At 36.4% G+C, this 9,423-nt stretch overlaps 1 pseudogene across 1 annotated transcript; it reads right to left on the reverse strand.

The window, feature by feature from the left end:
- Nucleotides 1-261: 261 nt before the first annotated feature.
- LOC309635316 (activator of 90 kDa heat shock protein ATPase homolog 2 pseudogene) lies at nucleotides 262-7,465 on the reverse strand (annotated as a pseudogene). The gene has a single exon. The product of its transcript is annotated as an activator of 90 kDa heat shock protein ATPase homolog 2 pseudogene (transcript).
- Between the last annotated feature and the right edge of the window lie 1,958 nt (nucleotides 7,466-9,423).

Genomic DNA, 9,423 nt, shown 5'->3' on the forward strand with positions numbered 1-9,423 from the left:
AGGAATACTGTAAACAACTCTATGCCCACAAATTTGATAACCTAGATGGAATGGACAAATTCCTTGAATGACTCAATTTTTCACCCAAGAAGAAACAAATGAGTCAGTCTAAACCTATTACAGAAGTTGAATTAACAATTTATAACCTTCCAAAACATAAAGCACCAGACCAGTGAATTCTACCAAACATTTAAGGAAGAATTTGTACTAATTCTCTAAAATCTTTTAAAGATGATAGAAACAGAGGACATACAATCTAACTCATTCTTTAAGGCCAGAATTACCCTAATATCAAAACCAGACAAAGACATTACCAGAAAAGAAAACTAAGACCATTATCTCTCTTGAACATTGATGCAAAAATCCTCAACAAAATATTTGCAAATTGAATCCAACAATGTATAAAATGCATTATATACCATGACCAAGTGAGATTTTTCCCAGGTATGCCAGGTTAGCTCAACATTCAAAAATTAAATAATGTAATCAATTATATCAATAAACAAAAAAAAATCATATGATTATATCATTAGATGCAGAAAGGCACTTGGCAAAATCCAACACCCATTCATGATAAAAATTCTCAGCAGACTAGGAACAGAGGATAATTTCCCCAATTTGATAAGTATTCTCATCAAAAAACTTACAGCTAACATAAAAGCTTTCCTACAAGTACAAGACAAGGATATCTTCCCTAACCAACTCTTTTTCACCATTGTACTGGAAGTACTAGCTAATGCAATAAGAAAAGAAAAGGAAATAAAAGATATACAGCTTGGGAAGGAAGAAATAAAACTGCGTTTGTTCGTAGAAGACAACTGTTTAGAAAATCCAAATGAGTGGACAAAAAAAAATGATGGAGTTAATAAGTGATTATAACAAGGTTTCAGGATACAAGGCAACATATAAATCTTCTTCACATAAAGCCTGGGCACCTCTCGATTGGCTGCTTCTGCACAGGCCCCTGGGAGATTGGACTTCTTATGCTGAGAACAGGCCTCTGTTCTCTGGAAATTTAGAGACAATTGATCAGTGCTTATGTCTTGGTATGTGTGGGTTGCCTGTATCTCAGGGAGGGAGTCAGCAGCACAGAAGCTTTCCCAGCCATGAAATTTTGCACAGATATATATTTCGAGATTGAAAAAAAATCTGGAAGAATTATTTCCACCAAGGGACCAAGCAAGTTTATAGTAGAGTCATGGATGAACAACTCCTAGTCCAAGAACTCCTGGGAGACTTTGAGGGTTTACCTCAGAGACCATCTGGTTTTGTTCATGAAGCTTGTGAGCATTCTAAACTGATCCCCACATTCAAGGAAACCCTTTTTCTCATTTTATACAGAGCCTTCTGACTGAGCTGTGTCCAAGTCTGGCCCCTTCTGTGATTATTTCCAACCCTCTAGTGAGTACCAGACCTGTCTATGCACAGATGAAGATTCCATGACCATGCTGGAATGCTGAAGAACAGCCAAGGGCTTTATTTCATAGTTATTTGTATGGTTTCTTCACACTGCAGGAAGGTGAGAGTGAGGTTTGTTAGGATTACTGTGACCTTACAAACGAGGCCCAGACTAGTACTAGCAGTAATCTGGGAGCACAACCTGGGTCTTTTGTTTCCCTGCCCAGCCCATTATGTAGTTTTTTAACTCTTTCCTTTTTGAAGCTAATATATTATTGATATCCATCCAGTATTCACAGAAGAGGGAGAATGAAGGGGTTATTAAAAAATTGTAGTTTGAACTTTGTAGCCCTATAATGAATGGGCTATTTCCTTTCTGGGTTCAATTTCAAAATGTAAACAAAAATGACTCCTTCAGTTCTAAAGTACTACTAGTACAGTTAAACACTGTGCGTAATTTTTTTGCTGACTTTTTAGGAGAACAATTTAAACAGATAGTAAGATTGTTGCTCTTTTCAAGTAAACAATGAGAAGTCAGGTAGAACTTATCTATCAAAACATAAAAACACAAAGAAAAAAAGCAAATATGTTTTAGAGGAAAAAGAAAGAGAATTTTTTGTTTGTTTTTTAAGGGAATGGTATCAACATGCCATTTATTTATTTATTTATTTTTGTCTTCCTGAGCTAAAACCACAGCTGAAAGTAAGTTTTCTAGGACAACATTTAGCTTGGGAAACTTCAACTATCTGTACTCAGGGACTCAATCTATCCCCAGAGGATCATCTATGGGAGGTAATGTTAATACCTAATTTCAGGTTACTTGCTGCTTTTAACTCAATGCAGAGTCTAGTCGTAGTAAAGATACAAACAATGCTTTAAATTCTGTATAAGTTCATGGATTTCATCCAATATGAATTAAGAGTTTTTGTCCTCATTTTTTAAAGTAATAATAGGGAAAATGTTAACTTGATACTTTCTGATTACAAAAAGTAATGCCCTTATAAAATCTTCTAACTAATTCAACCATCTAGGGTGGTCAGCTGCAGTAAACCTTTCATTTCTTCAAAATGCTGCTTCTACCAACAGAATCTCATGTTTTCTTCTTTACAAACAGGAAGTCCTTTACATTTCAATTGTAATTCCACTTACCTTGGATGGGGCACAAAGTTCAGTTCAACTTCTGGCCAGTTCCTACATCTCCACTTAATGATTATATTTTCATTTGTTAACAATTCCATACATTTACAGTGATTTTCCCATCAAACATTTGTGATTTCCTTCCCTTTTCATCTTCTAATACAGCAGGAAACTTATAAAATTTGTGCACCAAACTTTCACATTGAAGACACTATACAGCTTCTCTACAAATGTGTCAAATAGTTCCATCATGTGCAGTGCCACCACATTGGGAATCCTGATGCCCAATGCCATGGGAGATGGGGCCTGCAAGGTATTCTCACTCAGTCTCCTTTTAACAAGAGGCAATTCCTGAGTTGTCATAGCTTTTTTGGTAAATCATTCCCATCTTAAATTCCTTCCTACGTGCCTTCAGGCAATCTCAAAAAGCCTCCCTGCTCTTGGCAGTGCCTTCAGTTTCCATAATGTCCCCATCTTTATTTTTACTCACATTTGCCTCAATGTCATCTACTTCATTTTCTTCAGAAAGGTTGAATATTTCTATCAATCCCTTGTGCTTTGCTCTAGATTCTTTAATAATACCTTTCTAACCCAGTTTGATGTTCCAATCATAAAATGAAATACACTTTCCTTTCCAGCTGCTGCAGAAAACCTCATCTTGCACTTGCTTCAGCTTACTGATCTTGCAGCAGCCAGCCTATTCTCTACAACAGTGACCACCAGTAGCTCATCGAACTTCCCCTTGGACCAGCTGGTGACATCCTGCTCTGTCCATTGCCAGTTGTTCATGTTGGTCTGTCCTCCCACTCCTCCATGATCCAGGGCAGGTCCCCAGCCCCACTTGGCCATGTCTGCACAGGTGCTGCAGCCTCGTTCAGATTCAACACATGATATATCCTGAGGAATGTTCTATGTGCAATTGAGAAGAATGCCTATTCTGTTGTTTTTGGATGGAATGTTTTGTATATGTCTGTTAGGTCCATCTGGTCTAGTGTGTAGTTTAAGTCCAATGTTTCCTTATTGATTTTTTTGTCTGGATGATCTATCAATTGTTGAAAGTAGGGTATCAAAGTCCTCTACTATTACTGTACTGCTGTCTATTTCTCTCTTCAGATCTGTTAATATTTGCCTTATATATTTAGGGGATCCAATATGGGTACACAAATACTTACAAATGTTATATCCTTTTGTTGGATTGCCTCCTTTAATATTATATAATAACCTCCTTTGTCTCTTATTGCAGACTATTTTATCTGGTATAAGTATAGCTACCCCTACCCTCTTTGGGGCTTCATTTCATGGAATATCTTCTTCCATCCCTTCAGTTTCAGTCTGTGTGTGTCCTTAAAGCTGAGGTCTCTTGTAGTTAGCATATATTTGAATGTTGTGTTTTTTAACCCATTCAGCCATTCTATGCCTTTTGATTGGAGAATTTAGTCCACTTACGTTTAGAGTAATTGTTGAAAGGTAAAGACTTACTTTTCCATTTTATTTGTTGTTCTGTGACTGTTTTATAATTCCTTTGTTTCTTTCTTCTTCCCTTGCTCTCTTCTTTTGATATGATGATTTTCTGTAGTGGTATGCTTAGATTCCCTTCTCTTTATCTTTTGTGTATTTAGATAGGTTTTTGCTTTGTGATTACCATGAGGCTTACATAAAACATCTCATATTTATAACATTTTATTTTAAGCTTGATAATAACAACTTTGAATGCATAATAAAGCTTTACATTTTTACTATCCCACCCATGCACACACACATTTTATAATTTTGATGTTAAAATTTACATCTTTTATCTTATGTATCCATTAACAAATTATTGTAGTTACAGTTGTTTTTAATACTTTTTTATAACTTTCATATGAAGTGGTGATTAATTTACTCCATTAAAATTTTAATCAGAGTTCATTTTACTTTCAAAGGAAAATAATTCAGATATTAGAGCACAATTAAATCATGTAATTGTCCAGCTTCTATCTGTATTTATTATAAAGGTCATTTAAACATTTTATTGGGTAAGTCATTTTGCAAGATTAAAGAACTATTATTTCTGATCAATATGTATTGAATTCCTAAGTAAGACTGCTCTATACTCAATGATTTGCCCTAAACATAGACTCTATATTTAACTTAAAACCTTTATAAGGTATTTCTTTAAATTAAGAAAATTTTATATAACAAGGTATTGTTGAGACACTCAGCTATAAAATTGAGATATTGACATTACCATTGGAATTATAATAATGGACTGAGTGTGAGACTCTGAAAAAGATGATGCTTCATGCTGAATCACCTACAGCAGCTTGTATTTGCAGGGCACTTTGCCAGGTTGGATTTGCACTCTGTGACTCAGGATTCTTGATAAAGATAACTTCCCAGTGTGGGAGAGTATAACAAAACATTTTTAATAATATGTTCTAACAAATTGAGTTTGAATTGCATGCCTCATCTTTCTTTCTCTGGTCAATTTTAGATTCATTTCTTTGCAGAATCCTAGATTGTACTTAAGTGTTTCTCAAGGTCATTCATAGATCCTGGATTCCAAGGTCATAGAGACCTTGGCCTAAGTCCTGATACTATCTTGTAACAGGTTTATGAGTTCGGGAAAGTTGCATAACCTTCTAAGCCTGCTTTCCCTCATGTACATAATAGAGATAATAGATAATAGTACCTGCCTCATAGGACTGGGGTGAGAATTAAATAAGAAATTGCATATAAATGTTTATCTCATGCCTGATAAGTAGAAAAAAATGAATAAATGTTAGCTATTATATTATTATTATTTATTTGACAATGCCCCTTCCTCTAGTGGTTTGCATAGAGACGTTGCAAATATAATCAAACTGGACCCACATTCTTAGAATTTGAAGTCAGTTCCACCGTATGCTCATGTCTACACAAAGCTACTGATAGAACTGGATCCCAAAGTTGGAATTCAGACCAGAAGATCTGCTTTGTTGTGTATATGACAATGTACACAAATGTCTTTTCACAGGCCTACCTTTCAGCTGTGTTTAGCTTCTGTAATACAGATACAAACTAATTTAGACTTTGTTGCAAGATAGATTGCATAGGCAGCATGATTTGAAGCAATTGCAGTAGGTGGCTTTTGAGAAAGCTAAGCCGAAATGAAATGTATTTCATTATGGGTTTATTCTTGAGATGCAAAATATTTTAGGAAGACTAAGTCTTGATGTATTAACTTCTGCATTTGCCCCTTTTAGTTTTCAGTTTCAAGGCAGGCCCAGATGGGAATATCAAAAAGGAAATGCCCATCTTATGTGAACACCCTGTGTGGTACCTTTGGCCATAGAATGATATTTGTTCTTGAGAGGATAATTAAACTGTCCTTATCCAATGTCTCTTGCACATTATGTGTGTGCATTTTTACAAAGGGAAAACAAAACCTGACTGCAAAGCATAATTATAAATGGTAATAGTTACATTTTCATCATATGTATGCAATAAATAAGTCTGTCAAATCTAGAATTTGGAATTTGTAGTGTGCTTCCCTCCTGTACTGGTATATTTATTTTGCTCCTCTGCTAATGAGGCTAGCTTTAGATAGCCATGAGCATCAGTCTCAAATAAAAATTAAAAGTCAGTATATTACATTTCTCCTTCTGTTCTTTCTGCATATTACATTGCTCCATAAGCTCATTGATGCTGGAATTCTATCTCTCCTTTGGCACAATTTTCCTCTGTGGTATGATGCTATGAATATTTATGATACAATAAAAACAATATAATAATAGGCATTTCCTAATCTTGTGCTGCATATATCTTCCGACAGGAGCTGGGAGGGCTATATCTGTTAACTCCCACTAGAGAAGATCTTTATGTCCTGTGAAATAGATGGCTGTCCCAAAGACCTTCACTTCCACGTGAGTTAAATGGCTTCTGTACTGAAACATTCCGAGAAGAATTTTTTCTTCTTCCATATATAGTTTGGACTCTCATCATCTCTGAAATATTGCCAGATTTTCCTTACATTGAGTAGGCATCAATTGATATCCTTATTCATCCTTCCTATGTCAACCACTACAATTCATTCTTTTATAGCCACCTTAAATCTTTAGTCTCTAAAATTCCAGGGTCCAGAATACTCTGAGCAGACTATTATCTTGCTCAGTGAAGCAGTACTGCTTCATCCTCACTCATCCTCCATCACCTTAACTGACTGGATTTCTTTTCGTTTATAAATTTAACTCAAATTGTTTTCTTTTTTCAAATATTTGCCAAACTTTCTCATTCCAGCCAATTTTCCCAGCTTGATATCTGCTTAGCTACACATAATGCTCCTAATCTGTGACTTTGGATATTTCCCCATGTCAGTCTCTGCAGTCATTCTTCTTATCTATGTTATTAATATAGTTAGAATTCATTCCATATCCCATTAATAATTACTGGAAAAACAGGGTTTTTTTATTTTATCAACTACTAAAGAAATTATGACGTTCATATTATATGAATATCCTGATATTTTTATTGTAAAACTTCTTGGAATTATTTTAAAGCTATAAGATACCTCAAAAACACTTCTTCAACGTTTGGGGGGGGAATGTGTGTGTGTGTGTGTGTGTGTGTGTGTGTGTGTGTGTGTTTGTGTAAGAGAAAGAGACAGAAACAAAAACACAGACAGAAAATGCACTTTAATACATTTTTACAGGGGAACGTTTTTGGGAGACAGTTATCCACGAGTTTCTCACATTTCTGCATGTCTTATGAGCAGAGGCACAGGCCTTTGTTCTGGACTATTATTTCAAGGATGTTAGTACAGCAAACAGCCTCAGGAGATAGAGGTAGTTTCTCCCTCTGGAGCAAAAGGCAGTTTTATTTTTTGTTTTGTTTCTTTGTTTTTGTTGTTCTTGTTTGTTTATGTCACTGTCCAGTATAATGAAAACATGTTTATCTTTGGTTAAAAAGTAAGCATGTTTTCTACCTATTACAGAAGATTTGGTTTCTCTAACTCATGTTTTGTGTCTCGTACTGTAACCCACTACATGTTCAGATGTCAGCTGAACCTCTTCATGCCACCCTATGGGAATTGGAGCTTGGGGAAGCAGTGTAAACACTGACACTCTGGCTATTACTGTCATTGGAAATAATAAAGTCCTTTGTCTCCTATCCCAGGGGTTTATTTTTTATTTATTTATTTTTTGTCTTCTCTGAGTATCTATGAAAGAGAGGCAGAATAACTTGCTAGTCAGGTAAAATCTCAAACCCCTCCATTGTCCTGAGAGATGGGATGCTGGTGGAGACATGGCTTTCTGCAAGAATAAAGATAAGGGTATCATGGCTGATTAACAGGAGAAGAGGGAAGTTAGAAGAGGGAGGTTTATGTAAGAAGATCAAGTGGGTATAAAAAGTCCTCCATTTTATTTCCTTTTAATTAAGAGGAATTGTGGAGATGGTTTCAGGCCAAGCACTAGGAAGTAGATGTAAAGACAATTTCAAATGATGCCCTAGGTATTGCTAATTCTTTTGTAAGAGGGGAAACTGAAGGCTCTCATCCACTGATCATCCTCAGGCCTATTTCTTTGCATTAACTGGTACTAGGACTTGTCCTGGAGTTCGGTGGCAGAAAGTTCTACCACCAAACTCCTTTGGAAAACCACAGATGCAACACTGATAAGGATTTGTGCTCTTACTTCCCTGGGTGAGCTTTACAATGCTGATGAAAGTGACCCACTAATGAGTAAGAAATGGACCCAAAGAAGCCTAGTAAATTTGTTCAGTAAGCAATGTCACCTTGGAAAACTCCCCTAGGCCTTACATTGAAACTGGGAAAGAACTTAAGTTGTTATTTTGATAATGGAACTTCAGATGTCCTAGATTAAGGTGGAATAAAAAAAGTCTCCACTGCATATATCACATCCAAACTATCCAAGGGGAATAAATCCACAGCCTCGACCAGAAAGCAATGTGACTATGGCAGTTGGATCAAAGGTTCCCCAAAGCTAAAATAGCTGGTGTCAGTATGTATAATCTTGGTGCTCATATATGGCTTTGGGTGGACTGAAAACATTGGAGGTTCATTTGATTGAGCTGTATGTAGACACTACTCTGCTCACAATGGAAAGTAAACATAACGTGCCTTCTGATTCCCCCAGGCTGTCTGATTCCTCCCTCTTCATTAACCTGTCTTCAGCCACTTTAAAGAGAAAGATGATTTTGGATGAGTTCTAGGTGTCCCTTGACTCCATGAAAAACCAAAGCCCATATCCATCCATCTAGATTTGCAAGGGAATTTGGAGGAAGGAAAAAATTCAAATGTGTATAATTCTGTTGGAGAAAGGTCCCAACTCACAATCCCTCCTGATTCTGTAGTTCAAGGGATACGCAGATTTGGTAATGAGATTTGGGCTGGGTGCACATTAGGGAAGGGGAGCTAATATGTCTTGTGGATGGGGCCCTTTGGGTCAGTTCAATGTACTGTTGTGATTTCTGCTCCTGAATGTAAAATTTTATTAATTTATATGTGTTTACTGAATCCAGAGTGGATTCTCCCAATTAGGAAGTGTCACATATAGAAAATTGCTCGTGGGACATGTAAACCAGATCCTCTGCCTGTCTCCTCCAAGGTGGTCCATCAGAAGTGATATATAATCCAAGGACGACAAGTGGAAATCATAGTCTCAAGGTCTTAAAGATAACAAGGATAGGTTGCAATACCAACACAACAGCCCTGTGTGTCCAGTGAAAAATAATAATGGGAGATGGAGGCTTATAGTGGATTATTGGCAACTGAGTCTTGTTGTTGCTACTCTAGCCCCACAAATGATTTCCATTACACATACTGATGTCACTTGGTATGCTGTGTTAAACATTGGCAACACCTTATTTTCTATCCCACTGGCACCTAAGGATCAAGACCAGTGTACCTTC

The sequence above is a fragment of the Balaenoptera borealis genome (genome assembly GCF_965194805.1).
Source record: "Balaenoptera borealis genome assembly, chromosome: 9".
In the NCBI taxonomy this organism is placed as follows: domain Eukaryota; kingdom Metazoa; phylum Chordata; class Mammalia; order Artiodactyla; family Balaenopteridae; genus Balaenoptera; species Balaenoptera borealis.